At 38.9% G+C, this 14115-nt stretch overlaps 1 long non-coding RNA gene across 1 annotated transcript; it reads left to right on the top strand.

Moving 5' to 3' along the window:
* Positions 1-367: 367 nt before the first annotated feature.
* LOC129657915 (uncharacterized) lies at positions 368-6290 on the top strand. The gene is made up of 2 exons (XR_008717168.1): positions 368-935; positions 5314-6290. It is a non-coding gene; the product is annotated as an uncharacterized LOC129657915 (long non-coding RNA).
* The last annotated feature ends 7825 nt before the right edge of the window (positions 6291-14115 follow it).

Below are 14115 nucleotides of genomic sequence, written 5' to 3'. Positions count from 1 at the left end.
AGTACCGGAGTGGGGTGCCATTGCCTTCTCCGATACACTCACAAGGTGTAGCTAAACAACATTTATGACTTCCATAGTAAGTATTAGTCATAGGAAAATTAATGATAAAGGATAATTCAACAGCATAAGAAACAAAGTGATACATCAAAAGATTCTACCTGTTCTGAGTATTCAAGCTTTATTTTACATTCTGTTTTATTTTCCCTTTATAGAATGTATGAAAATTTCTTCCTGGAATTATCTATAGTGGAGAATTTAAACTGTGATTACTTATTTCAGTGGTGTGTAGCTGATAATCTGTGCTGACTCATCCCCCCTCTAATCAGGTGTAATGAATTGCTAAAATTTTATTTGGAGACACTGAGAGAGTCAGTTCCTAGGCAAGTTGATAGGGAGTCTAGGGATCCCCAAGGAGAGAGGGGTCTGGAATTCTCAAGGAGGAAGAAAGGACAAGCTTTTTTTTTTTTTTTCTTTTCTCCACATTCCTTAGGATTATATAACAATAATGTATCCTGCCTAAGGACAGTCTTTGGATTCAACCTTTTGTTATCTTAAAATGTTAATTATGGGAGTAGACCTGGTCTTTACAAGGATGTATCTTGCCTGAGGACAGTGTTACCTTAAGATGTAAATTATGGGAGTGGGTCTGATGAAGTCTTTACAACCTCCAGACCTTCTTTGGATTATATAACCTCATTGTTAACACTAGCAAGCGGGTACTCTTTCTGCCCCCTTCTGATGCCTATGTCAGAAGCTTTCTCTATCTCCTTTATACTTTAATAAAACTTTATTACACAAAAGCTCTGAGCAATCAAGCCTTGTCTCTGGCCCCAGACTGAATTCTTCTCCTCTGGGAGCCAAGAATCCTGGTGTATTCGCGTGATTCAACAACAACCTTTCATCTTGGGGGCTCGTCCGAGATCCTTCAGGACAAGGTAAGGATGCTTGGAGCTTTAGTTCTTTGTTCTCTTAGGGAACATGTTTTCTGCTGTGCTTTACTAACTCTACCGTGTGCTTGTGTGAATGAATGGCAGTCCCTGCATGAAGCAAGTAAGGGGCCCTGTTCTGCGGTTCCACAGTGATCTCATACGGCTTATGGCAGAAACCTGTAGGGGCGTTATACCGACCTGCCAATGCCAAGAGACACCCAATGTCTCTTTCAGGAACCGACCAGAGATGGGCAAAGCGTGTGGACCGAACTTTCCTTTCTCGGTCAAACTTTTTGGTCTCTTTGACCATTTCATAACTCCCTTGGGAATTAGAAGTACTAACCTAATCTATCGGATCATAGACTTTCAAGAGACTTGTGATCTATATTGTTACTGTATACTGTGGCTTAGGTCCCAAACTTGGATTGGTAGTCAAGAAAGTGTCTAGCCTCGCTAGGAATCGAAAGTTCGGAAGCTAGATGGAGCTCTAGCTCCCAGAACATCTCTGAGGTTAAAGGTTACTCAGATTGAGACTGTGATGGGTTTTTTCCTTTGGTAACGCTGGCTCTTAGTGGATCAGAGGAGGCTGTTATACTGGTGTGGTGATGCTTGGAAAGAACATCTCAGTTTTATGTTCGCGTCGGTCTTATTGTGGTCAGGAAATACTCAGGGTCGTGCACAGGCACTCAGGTGACGAATGTTTCCCACAGCGGTTTTAGCTTGGGAGGCATTCCAGAAGGTTACTCTGATTCACCCCAGGTGACATCAGAGGCAAACAAGGTTAAGGGTGAAGAGCTGGACGTCAAGTAGGGATGCTATCAAGTCTACCCCTGGTACATCCCCACCCCATCTCGGTGGTAGAACCGGGAGGGACGAGTACGGCGCCTGCGTCGGTAAGGGACAGACTAAGTCCGACCAGGAAGGAAAAGCTTTTGGTGTAACGTCTGTCTACACCCCCATCTAGAGCAGGGAGGGACGCCTCCGGTAGAAAAAATGGCGCTGGTCGCTTTTTTTCTCTCTTACAGATGGGAGCTAACAATTCCAGCCTCACTCCTTTGATCTGTATCCTGCAAAACTGGGATAGATTTGATCCCCAGGGCTTAAAGAAGACACACCTGGTCTTCCTATGTGATACTGCATGGCCACAGTATCCATTGGAGGACGGCGAACGGTGGCCAGTTGGAGGGTCTCTTAAGTATAATACTGTTCTACAATTAGACCGGTTCTGTAAGGAACAAGGGAAATGGGTAGAAGTAGCATATGTGTTGCCCTTTTACTCTCTGTGAAATATGCCAGACTTATGTCCTAAGGGTATAGATTTGGGCGTGAAACCTTCAGCTCCCTTCTGTCCTCTTACTCTGCCCCCGTGCTGGGGACTCCAAACTGAGATTCAAACTGCCCACATGGAGGTCCAAACAACTCCTGTCTCAGTACGACCTCAGACTACTCTGGTTTCAGTAGAAACTCAGACCATCGAAGTAAGAGATGAGATGGAGGACAGGAGACAAAGAGAAGAGGAAAAACAGGTTTCTCCAATCTATCCCTGGGATCATATGCGCAGAGCAGCCAGAGAGACTGAGGAACAGCCACAGAAGCTGTTGCCTCTTTATGAAACACCCACTGGGAGAAATAATCAGTCTGTGAGAGTTAATAAGCCTTTTTCTTATCAAGAAATACAAAAAATCAAGGAGGATCTGGGAGACTATTTAGATGACCCAGAAAAATATATTAGAGCTTTTAAAGGTGTTACTCTGCTTTATGACCTCACTTGAAAGGATGTGATGTATATCTTGGGACAAACGCTGACTCCCGAGTCAAAGACTCGAGTTTTGGAAAAAGCGGTTGCTTATAGAGATGAATGGCTTGGTAATGAATCAGTAGGGAAGAGGGAGAACGAGATAGCGGCCCTCCCCACTGGGAATCAGGCGGTCCCAACTATAGAACCAGACTGGGACTATAACACAGCTAAAGGAAGATGGGATCAGAGTCATTTTGTTAGGTGTATTCTTGAAGGACTTAGGCAGGCACGTTCTAAGCCTTTAAACTATGGCAAATTGGCAGATATAGAACAGGAGGAAAAAGCTCCTGGTAAATTCCTAGATAGACTGAGAGAAGGCCTTCGCGGATTCACTGAGATTGATCCCGAAAGTGAAGAGGGAAAAGTGATCTTAAAGGATAGATTTCTCACTCAGTCGGCTCCAGATATCTGCCGTAAGCTATTAAAACAGGCGTATGGACCAAATCAGTCTTTAGGTACTCTGTTACAACTGGCTCAGACAGTCTATTATGGTAGGGAATATGAGGAAAAGAAAGAAAGGCAAAAAAAAGACAAAGAAAAAGGCGGAAGCCTTCGCCATGGCTATGAAAAACGTTCTTAAACAGCCTGAGAAAAATGCCCAGAGGGGCCCAGGTAAAAAGGGATGGGCTTGCTACTACTGTGGAAAGGAGGGGCACCTCAAGCGGGATTGCCCTCAGGCATCTAAGCCGCCCCCGGCTCCATGTCCGGCCTGCAAAGGACCACACTGGAAGAGAGACTGCCCCCAGAGGCGTACGTAGGTCTCCCGGGTCGGACTCTCAAGACAATCAGGACTGAAGGTGCCCGGGGGTCCCCACACAAGCTCCCATCCTAATTACACCTGAGGAACCCCGGGTATTAATAGTTGTGGGGGCCAATCCGTCGATTTCCTTTTAGATACTGGGGCAACTTATTCTGTGCTCACTGAAGCCCCTGGCCCACTTTCTTCCCGATCTGCTTCCGTAATGGGACTGTCTGGACGAGCCAAAAGGTATTATTTCAGTTATTCTTTATCTTGCAACTGAGATTCTGTGCTGTTTTCACACGAGTTTCTGATTGTGCCAGAATCTCCCTCACCCCTCTTGGGAAGGGATATACTGAGCAAGGTCCATGCCTCTGTTTTCATGAATATGGAGTCCTCCCTTTCTCTCCCTTTAGTTGAACAAAATGTAAATCCTAGAGTATGGGCTGATGGAAAATCTGTGTGTCGAGCACAAAATGCTATTCCTGTAGTTGTTAAGCTCAAAGACCCACACGTATTTCCACATAAGAAGCAGTATCCACTGAAACCTGAAGTTAAGGAAGGGTTAAAACCCATCATCGAAAATTTAAAGGAGCAGGGACTATTCCCTGTAACAGTCCTTGCAACACTCCTATTTTGGGTATAAAGAAATCGAATGGTAAATGGAGACTAGTTCAAGATTTACGAATAAATGAGGCTGTAGTTCCTTTACACCCCGTGGTGCCTAATCCTTATACTCTATTGTCTGAAATTCCTGATCGAGCCAAATATTTCTCAGTAATTGATTTAAAGGATGCCTTCTATTCAGTGCCTTTGGCAGAAGAAAGCCAATTTCTATTTGCCTTTGAAGACCCTACACAGCCAGCTTCTCAGTTAACCTGGACAGTTTTGCCCCAGGGATTTCGTGACAGTCCTCACTTATTCGGACAAAGTTTGTCACGAGATCTACAAAACTTTAATAGCTCTGAAACAGTGGTGTTACAATATGTAGATGATATTTTGCTCTGTGCTGAGACAGAGGAAGCTTGTTCGCGAGCCTTAAGATTTCTTAAACTTTCTGGCGGACTGTGGTTACAAGGCATCAAGAGAAAAGGCTCAGCTTTGTCAACAATCGGTTAGATATCTGGGCCTAATCCTATCAGAAGGGACTAGGGCCATAGGCCCTGAGAGAATTAAACCTATACTAAATCACCCCCTACCTATGACTTTAAGACAATTGAGAAGATTTTTGGGAATCACAGGTTACTGTCGCATTTAGATTCCGGGTTACGGGGAACTTGCCCGGCCTTTATATAAACTTATAGCTGAAACTCAACAGGCCCAAACCGACAAACTGGTTTGGTCTCCAGAAACTCAAAAGGCTTTTAAGGTTCTTCAGACTGCTCTCCTGCAAGCTCCAGCTCTGAGCTTGCCCACAGGGTCAGAATTTAATTTGTTTGTCACTGAAAGAAAAGGTGTGGCATTGGGAGTTTTGACACAACCCCGAGGGTCTCACCAGCAACCTGTTGCTTATCTAAGCAGAGAATTAGACGTAGTTTCACGTGGGTGGCCCCACTGCCTAAGAGTAATTGGGGCAGCGGCTTTATTAGCACCTGAAGCTTTAAAAAGAATTAATGGATGAAACCTTACTGTACTGACTTCTCATGATGTGAGTGGAATCTTAAATTCTAAGGTTAATATTTGGATGACAGACAGTAGGCTTCTTAAGTATCAGTCATTGTTGTTAGAAGGACCAGTAACTAAGCTTAAAGTTTGTAGAAATTTAAATCCTGCCACTTTCCTTCCTGAGAAGGAAAATGAAACACCTGATCACGATTGTTCTCAATTCCTAACTTTAAACCATACAGCTCGGGAGGATCTAAAGGATAAACTGCTGGGTCTGTGGAGCGCTCCCCTCTTCGTCAATGGAAGGCTTCCCGTGGTGGACATCCCCACTTCAAGGAAAAGACTTTCTCCAAGTCTGTGAATACCTTTGACAACAATCACATGAGATGTTTCTTCTTCATCTGATGACATCTACCAACCCTAAAATGGACTGGTGCAACACTTTGTACTTTAACTATGGACATAATGTGACTTTTAATTTCGATTTTAACTTGTTTTAATGACTGTGTTGCCTACATCTGTAATTGTATAACTGGATTTGTTCTAGCCGCATGAAAGCTTTTAAGTTACAAATGGTTGCTCAAACTCCTGCTACTGCTGTAGCTTCCTCCAGCTACTATTTGGGGCCCCTGCATCAGATATCCTCAATATGAGGATTAGGAGAATATGTTGCCTCACCAATTTAGGGACAACGTCCCTTGTCAGCTCGGAAGCAGTTATGGAACGAGAACGATGCCCCTTTTCCCTAGGCAACATAATTCTCCTAAAAGAAAAGGGGGGAATGAGAGAGTCAGTTCCTAGGCAAGTTGATAGGGAGTCTAGGGATCCCCAAGGAGAGAGGGGTCTGGAATTCTCAAGGAGGAAGAAAGGACAAGCTTTTTTTTTTTTTCTTTTCTCCACATTCCTTAGGATTATATAACAATAATGTATCCTGCCTAAGGACAGTCTTTGGATTCAACCTTTTGTTATCTTAAAATGTTAATTATGGGAGTAGACCTGGTCTTTACAAGGATGTATCTTGCCTGAGGACAGTGTTACCTTAAGATGTAAATTATGGGAGTGGGTCTGATGAAGTCTTTACAACCTCCAGACCTTCTTTGGATTATATAACCTCATTGTTAACACTAGCAAGCGGGTACTCTTTCTGCCCCCTTCTGATGCCTATGTCAGAAGCTTTCTCTATCTCCTTTATACTTTAATAAAACTTTATTACACAAAAGCTCTGAGCAATCAAGCCTTGTCTCTGGCCCCAGATTGAATTCTTCTCCGGGAGCCAAGAATCCTGGTGTATTCATGTGATTCAACAACAACCTTTCAACACCTTAACAACAAATGTCTAGTCCCTGGATCTGAATGAAATAATGGAATAACTCTTAGAGATTATTTAGCAATTTTTTTTCTTTTCTTGTAAAAGTAGTAAATCTCATTTAATATATGTGATATTTCCTAAATCTTATAGCCAGTTATTGTCACACTTCTATGGAAGCTAGCATTCAGCTATATTTACTCACTAAACATCAATTTTACTTGTAGCCAATACATAACCTGATAAATATTTGGTATATTTATAAAAATCTCAGTTTCATATCTAAAGTCAACTAACAGAAGAATATTCTTTAAAAATAAGGAACAGGAAAAACTATAATACATTCTTCCTGTAAATGGTCTAACAGAGATGAGAAAATAAGATAGATGTGAGACTTGGAATTACAAAACTTCTGTAAGAAAGCATAGGGGAAAGCTTCTGACATTGGCCTTGGCAACAATTTTTCAGGCAATAAAAGGAAAAATAAACAAGTGTAAATATAACAAGCTACAAAATTTCTGTATAGCATTCAACAAGATGAAAAAGCAATCTACATAATGGGAGGAAATATTTGTAAATGATATATCTGAGAAGTAGTTAACATCCAAATATGTAAGGAAATGATATACCTCAAACAGTTCACTTCTGTCACTCAGTCACGTCTGACTCTTTGCAACCCCATGGACTGCAGTACACCAGGCTTCCCTGTCCATCCCCAACTCCTGGAGCTTATTGAAACTCATGTCCATTGAGTCAGTGATGCCATCCAACCATCTCATCCTTTGTCATCCCCTTCTACTCTTATCTTCAATCTTGCCCAGCATTAAGGTCTTTCCCAATGAGTCCATTCTTCACATCAGGTGGCCAAAGTACTGGAGTTTCAGTTTCAGCATCAGTCCTTCCAATGAATATTCAGGACTGATTTCCTTTAGGACTGACTGATTGGATCTCTTTCAGTCCAAGGGATTCTTAAGAATCTTCTCCCTAACACCATAGTTCAAAAGCATCAATTCTCTGGCACTCAGCTTTCTTTATGGTCCAACTCTCATATTCATACATGATTACTGGAAAAACCATAGCTTTGACTAGTTGGACATTAGTCAGTAAAGTGATGTCTTTGCTTTTTAAAATGCTGTCTAGGTTGGTCATAGCTTCTCGTTGAAGGAGAAAAGGAAAGATAAACCTCAATAGCAAAAATAAACCAAACAAACAAACCACAAATAATCCAATTAAAAAATAGGCAAAAGACCTAAATGGACTTTTTTTCTAAAGAAGACATAGAATTGTCCAACAAGTATATGAAAAGGTACTCACCATCACTAATTAGAAAAATGCAAATCAAAGCCACAATGAGACATTGTCTCACGCCTGTAATAGTGGCTATTAGGCAGAAGACAAAGCATATCAAGAGCTGACTAGCATGTAGAGAAAGGGGAAACTACATTATTAGTGAGAATGTGAACTGGTACAGCTATTATGGAGAATAATATAGAGTTTCCTCAAAAACTAAAAATATAACTACCATATGATCCAGCAATATCTCTTCTGATCCATATTCATTGAAATGAAATCAGTACCTTGAAAAGATATCAGCTCCATTGTTCATCGCAGCACTTCTTAAAAATGCCAAGATATAGAAACAATCTAAGTGTTCATCAACAGATGAGTGGCTAAAGAAACTGTGGTTTATAAACACTGATACAGTATACTAACGCATATATATGGAATTTAGAAAGATGGTAACAATAACCCTGTGTATGAGACAGCAAAAGAGACACTGATGTATAGAAGTCTTATGGACTCTGTGAGAGAGGTAGAGGGTGGGAAGATTTGGGAGAATGGCATTGAAACTTGTAAAATATCATGTATGAAACGAGTTGCCAGTCCAGGTTCGATGCACGATACTGGATGCTTGGGGCTGGTGCACTGGGACGACCCAGAGGGATGGAATGGGGAGGGAGGAGGGAGGAGGGTTCAGGATGGGGAACACATGTATACCTGTGGCGGACTCATTTTGATATTTGGCAAAACTAATACAGTTATGTAAAGTTTAAAAATAAAATAAAATAATAAAACATTCTGAAAGATGTTCAAAAAAAAAAAAAAAAGAAACTGTGGTTTAGATATACAATGGAATGCTATTTATTCAGCCTTTAAAATGAAAGAGATCCTGCCATTCACAACAATGTGCATGGATTCGGAAGGCAGTACACTAAATGAAATAAACCAGACATAGAAAACAAAAGAAAAAAAAAAAAAGAAAAAGAAAAACGTGCATGATCCCATTCACATGTGAAATGCACAAATGTCAAATACATAGAAGCAGAGAGTAGAAGTGTAGTTACTAGGGATAGGAAGCTGGGGAAATGGGGTATGGTTGGTCAAAGGGTGCAAAGTTGCAATTATATACAGCTGTGTATTCAATATTATGATACAGTAACTCAGTCACAACTTAGCTACTGAATGATAACAATTACAACAATAAATGCAAATTGACTTACAACAATGTAATTAAACTTCCATGACTGCAAATGTTATAGTATGAAAAAAACACCATTTGCTATAAGTGAACTCATATTTGAATTATATTCACTTAAAATAAATGAATAGGTTATAATAAAATCACAAAATAATTTACACAAAATAATCCATAGGTAAAATGCAAAAACTCTGCTTTTATGTCCTGCTGCTGCTGCTGCTAAGTTGCTTCAATCATGTCCAACTCTGTGCGACCCCGTGGACTGCAGCCTACGAGTCTCCTCCATCCATGGGATTTTCTAGGCAAGAGTACTGGAGTGGGGTGCCATCACCTTCTCCATTATGTTCTAGAAAAGTATAAAATATTCAAAAACATTCAGAAGAATAAAAATATTTTTAAGAAACTAATTCCATACATCAGTGTCTCTTTTGCTGTCTCGTACACAGGGTTATTGTTACCATCTTTCTAAATTCCATATATATGCGTTAGTATACTGTATTGGTGTTTTTCTTTCTGGCTTACTTCACTCTGTATAATAGGCAGTCTTATGGACTCTGTGAGAGAGGGAGAGGGTGGGAAGATTTGGGAGAATGGCATTGAAACATGTAAAATATCATGTATGAAACGAGTTGCCAGTCCAGGTTCGATGCACGATACTGGATGCTTGGGGCTGGTGCACTGGGACGACCCAGAGGGATGGAATAGGGAGGGAGGAGGGAGGAGGGTTCAGAATGGGTAACACATGTATACCTGTGGCGGATTCATTTTGATATTTGGCAAAACTAATACAATTATGTAAAGTTTAAAAATAAAATAAAATAATAAAAAAAAGAAACTAATTCCAATTATCTAAAATATTTTATTTTATTTTTTTAATTTTATTTTATTTTTAAACTTTACATAATTGTATTAGTTTTGCCAAATATCAAAATGAATCCACCACAGGTATACATGTGTTCCCCACCCTGAACCTTCCTCCCTCCTCCCTCCCCATACCATCCCTCTGGGTCGTCCCAGTGCACCAGCCCCAAGCATCCAGTATCGTGCATCGAACCTGGACTGGCAACTCGTTTCATACATGATATTTTACAAGTTTCAATGCCATTCTCCCAAATCTTCCCACCCTCTCCTTCTCCCACAGAGTCCATAAGACTGTTCTATACATCAGTGTCTCTTTTGCTGTCTCATACACAGGGTTATTGTTACCATCTTTCTAAATTCCATATATATGCATTAGTATACTGTATTGGTGTTTTTCTTTCTGGCTTACTTCACTCTGTATAAAGGCTCCAGTTTCATCCACCTCATTAGAACTGATTCAAATGTATTCTTTTTAATGGCTGAGAAAGATTATAAGTAGCAATACATTTGCTTAAAAAGTCATTCTTCACAACTCAGGCACTCAGAAAAGCCTATGAATCATTGTGACATTGAATTAAAATGTACCATTAATGTAGAGTTTAGCTGTGAGATTAGAATGTTCAGGATAACTGTGATTTTCTTATAGTGAAATTATTTGGTACCATAAAGCATGATGGCACAAATATTGTTCATTAATGCTACTATAAAATGAACTTTACTGTGGAACAATCAGTACTACTCTTTATAATATCTAGACAATGTTATAAGTTGCATCACTATAAACCAATCTTACAGTGACATAAACAGTATAAACAATGTTGTTAGGCTTTGGTATCAATACTTCAAATAAATACACAAATATATTGTCTGAACACATCTCTTACTGATATGCAGTGAACAGTATTTTTTTTAATTATAAGTCAGAATAGGCGATTGTAACTCCCAGTGAAACAATACAATGTCAGTGTGTATCTGTTTTAATTTTTTTGTATCACTTGATTTAACAAACATCTCAGTTTACTTAATGTGAAATGAGGACAAATGGCAATCACAGCATTCTTTCCCAGAAATAGGGAAAGAACATATGTCTTCTCTAAAGTCAATATTTATTTGATTGGAAAGAGCCATAATAATTACTTATTGATTTTAAAATTCTTTAGAGTAATGCTTTAAAAAATCTGTGTCAAAAGAGAATCCAAGCCTTCAAGAAGGTATCCAAAGCTCACACAATTTCTAAAATCCTCTCCACAGAGAAACAAAATTAAATTCCAAAAGCATGATTGAGTACCTACAAACTAGGTCATTTATTTGGGATAAAAAGCAACTGATTAACAATGTGAAATATTGATATATAAAGTTATTCATCTTTTCCATAATTTGTATTGTGCAGCTGTATTTCAATTATATCCATAAAATGGAAAGGCAAGCTTTTAAATATTACTTAGCTTGCATTATTGACAAACTTGAAGACAAAAGAACATACAATACCAATAGAAAATTATGGAAAGTTTTGCTTAATACTTGTTATTTTCATTGAAAGTCAATGTAATCACCATATCAATGTGGAATGTAATGCTGTTAAAGAGCAAAAGATAGCAGTATAAAAAATGAAATCTATTAAAAAGCAAATAAACATTAGAATAGCTATAAATGGAGTATAATCTTTAAAAATTGTGACTCACTATATTGCAAACCTGTAATTTATATAATATTGTACATCAAATATACTTCAATAAAAAAGAAAACATAAGGTAAAAATTGAAAAATTAAGATGTGTTACATAAGAGCTTTAATGTGATACTTTGAAGTTTATCATTCATTCTCACCTTTAAAATACATTTTATGACAAACCAAATACACTTTACAAAAATGTATCACATAATACTGACAAGTGAACCAAAATTATCAGTCAGAGAATTCAAGAGACATGCTGAGTGGTCATTTAGATTAGACTTTTAATAAAATGAGCAAAATTTCAACCATTCTTTATAATATCAACTACCATGTCATATAACTACAGTGTGAGAGGCAACTGGTCTGGCATACTGTCTGAAGATAGAAAAGAAAAATATTAATTCTAGGTGAAATTACTGTGGAAGAAGAAAAATCAAATATAATTCTATTCTCATGGAGGTTACAGATTATTAATTTGAGATCTATATTCTTTTTTTCTATACATGTTTATCGCAGTGTCCACTGAGTATTATTTTAACTGTATCCCATAAGTTTTGGAATGTTGTGTTTTCATTTTAATTCATCTCAGAGTATTTTCTAATTTCTTTTGTGATTTCTTTTAGGACCTAATCATTGTTTAGTTCGTTGTGGTTTAACTGCCATATTGTTTTAAATTTGACAAATATTCTACTGCTATTAATTTCTAATAAGATTCCACTGAGATACAGTAACATACTTCATATAATTTCAATCCCTTCAAAATTGCTAACATGTTTTACGGCCTAAAATAAGGTCTACCTTGGACAGTACTTCATGTACACTTAAAAAGAATAGGTTTTCTGCCATTGTTGGAGGGAGGTAGTGTTCAGTAGATGCCCATTAGGTCCACTTCAGTTTTAGTATTGCATACTACTATGCTGAGTGGGGGGTGGGGGGGAGCAGGAGTGAATAGATCCATTTGTCCTTATTTAATCTATCCTTTGACAGGTGTGTGTGAGCTAAGATACAGGGTGAGCAAGCAGATGAGTCTGTCCTGTCTCCCCCGCTGGGCAGAGGGCAGTTCACCCCCATATCGCTCCTGGCACCACCGGAGGTCGACAGTCTGGGGCGCTGATCACCATTGGGCCCTGGAGCCAGTCTACTTGGGTTGGAACCCTGGTTCTGCCCCTCTGAGCTAGCTGTGGCACCTCAGGCCTGAAGGTGGCTTCACATCTCTGGGCCTCCGTGCCAGTTACTGTGTTGGAGAGTTAATAGCAGCACCTGCCTCAGAAGATTTGGTGAAAATTCTGAGTTCCTTCCTTAGTGCTGCATTCAGAACGTATTCAAAGAAGGCAATGGCAACCCACTCCAGCGTTCTTGCCTGGAGAATCCCAGGGACGGAGGATCCTGGCAGGCTGCCGTCTATGGGGTTGCACAGAGTTGGGCACGACTGAAGCAACTTAGCAGCAGCATGCTGAGTGCACTATGAGTCACTTCTCTCTTCTCTAATCTATTTTATTATTTATTATTTTTTATTTTCTCAGAATTGTTTGAAAAATTGAATACATGAGTTTTTCTTTTGTAATTAATTTTTCCTTTGAGAGGGCCACTTAACTCTTTTGGCACATACATGCCAGTTCTCTGTCATGCTATTTGAAGAAAGAATTGAGCTTATCACATGATCCATATGAATGAGTATCCTTTCCTTAACTCCTAACATTTTGAATTATAATAAAGATTTTTAATCTTAAAACAATATAATAATATAATTGCTGTTAAACTAAATGCTTTAAAGTCACACAAAATAGTAAACCTTAAGAGATGTCTTCTACTTAGCACCCAAAGCCTACTATCCTGTCATACAATTTCTTCCTTTCACCATAATAACACTTCTAGTCTGATTTATCATTTCTTTGTACCTGTAAATTTCCAACTTTTTCTTCTTTGCACATAGATTCTGATAATGACATTCCCTTTGCACAATGTTTATTCTTAGCAGAAATCCCCATCTTTCACTCAGTGTGCATTTCAATATCACCTTCTCTGGAGCTTCCCTGTAATTTGCCTGAGGCACTCGGGAGCTCTTACTTCTAAACTTCTACAATCCTTTTATACTTATGAGACTTGCTACTGTTATTTTAAGTGGAAAAGAGGAAATCTAAGGAATTAAACTAAAATTAATTCTTTGAGTTTCAAAAAATGAGGTTAATGCTTGTCTTTCTCACTGGTAAAATGGCTATATGAATAATTATATCAGGCTGTCTATGCATAATGAAAGTATACATGTAAGTGCAGTTTTTTAAGCAATCAATAATTACAAATTAAAAATAAAACTGTTAGCTTTCTTCAGTAAATTGGTTCCTCTATACTCTATCGAATCTTTATATGCTGTTCCTTTAAGAAATCTTGTGAAAATTTCATTCCTGTTTCTTTAGTTATTTCTCACTGGCTCTCAATACTTTGTATCTGACAGAAATTCAAATAATTGGCTCTCTCATAGGGCCCGTTTGTGAAATCTTTGTAGGTCCTATGGGACTTCCTCTGTGCACAGTTCTCTGAAATGGAAGTTTAACTGTTGCTTAATTTTGTCCAACCTTGCAGCTCCATCCCTAGCGATATGATGTAGAGCAGCAAGACAGTTTTAACTCACTTTTCCCTTGTGTCCACTTGGTTCATGGATAACTCACTCATATTTAACAAATCAAAATATAGTCTATTATACCGTTGTTCATATTTCCCGTCTAT

Source organism: Bubalus kerabau, chromosome 7 (assembly GCF_029407905.1).
Source record: "Bubalus kerabau isolate K-KA32 ecotype Philippines breed swamp buffalo chromosome 7, PCC_UOA_SB_1v2, whole genome shotgun sequence".
Lineage (NCBI taxonomy): Eukaryota > Metazoa > Chordata > Mammalia > Artiodactyla > Bovidae > Bubalus > Bubalus kerabau.
Note: the sequence above shows the minus strand (reverse complement) of the source record. Positions and strands in the feature narration are given on the sequence as shown.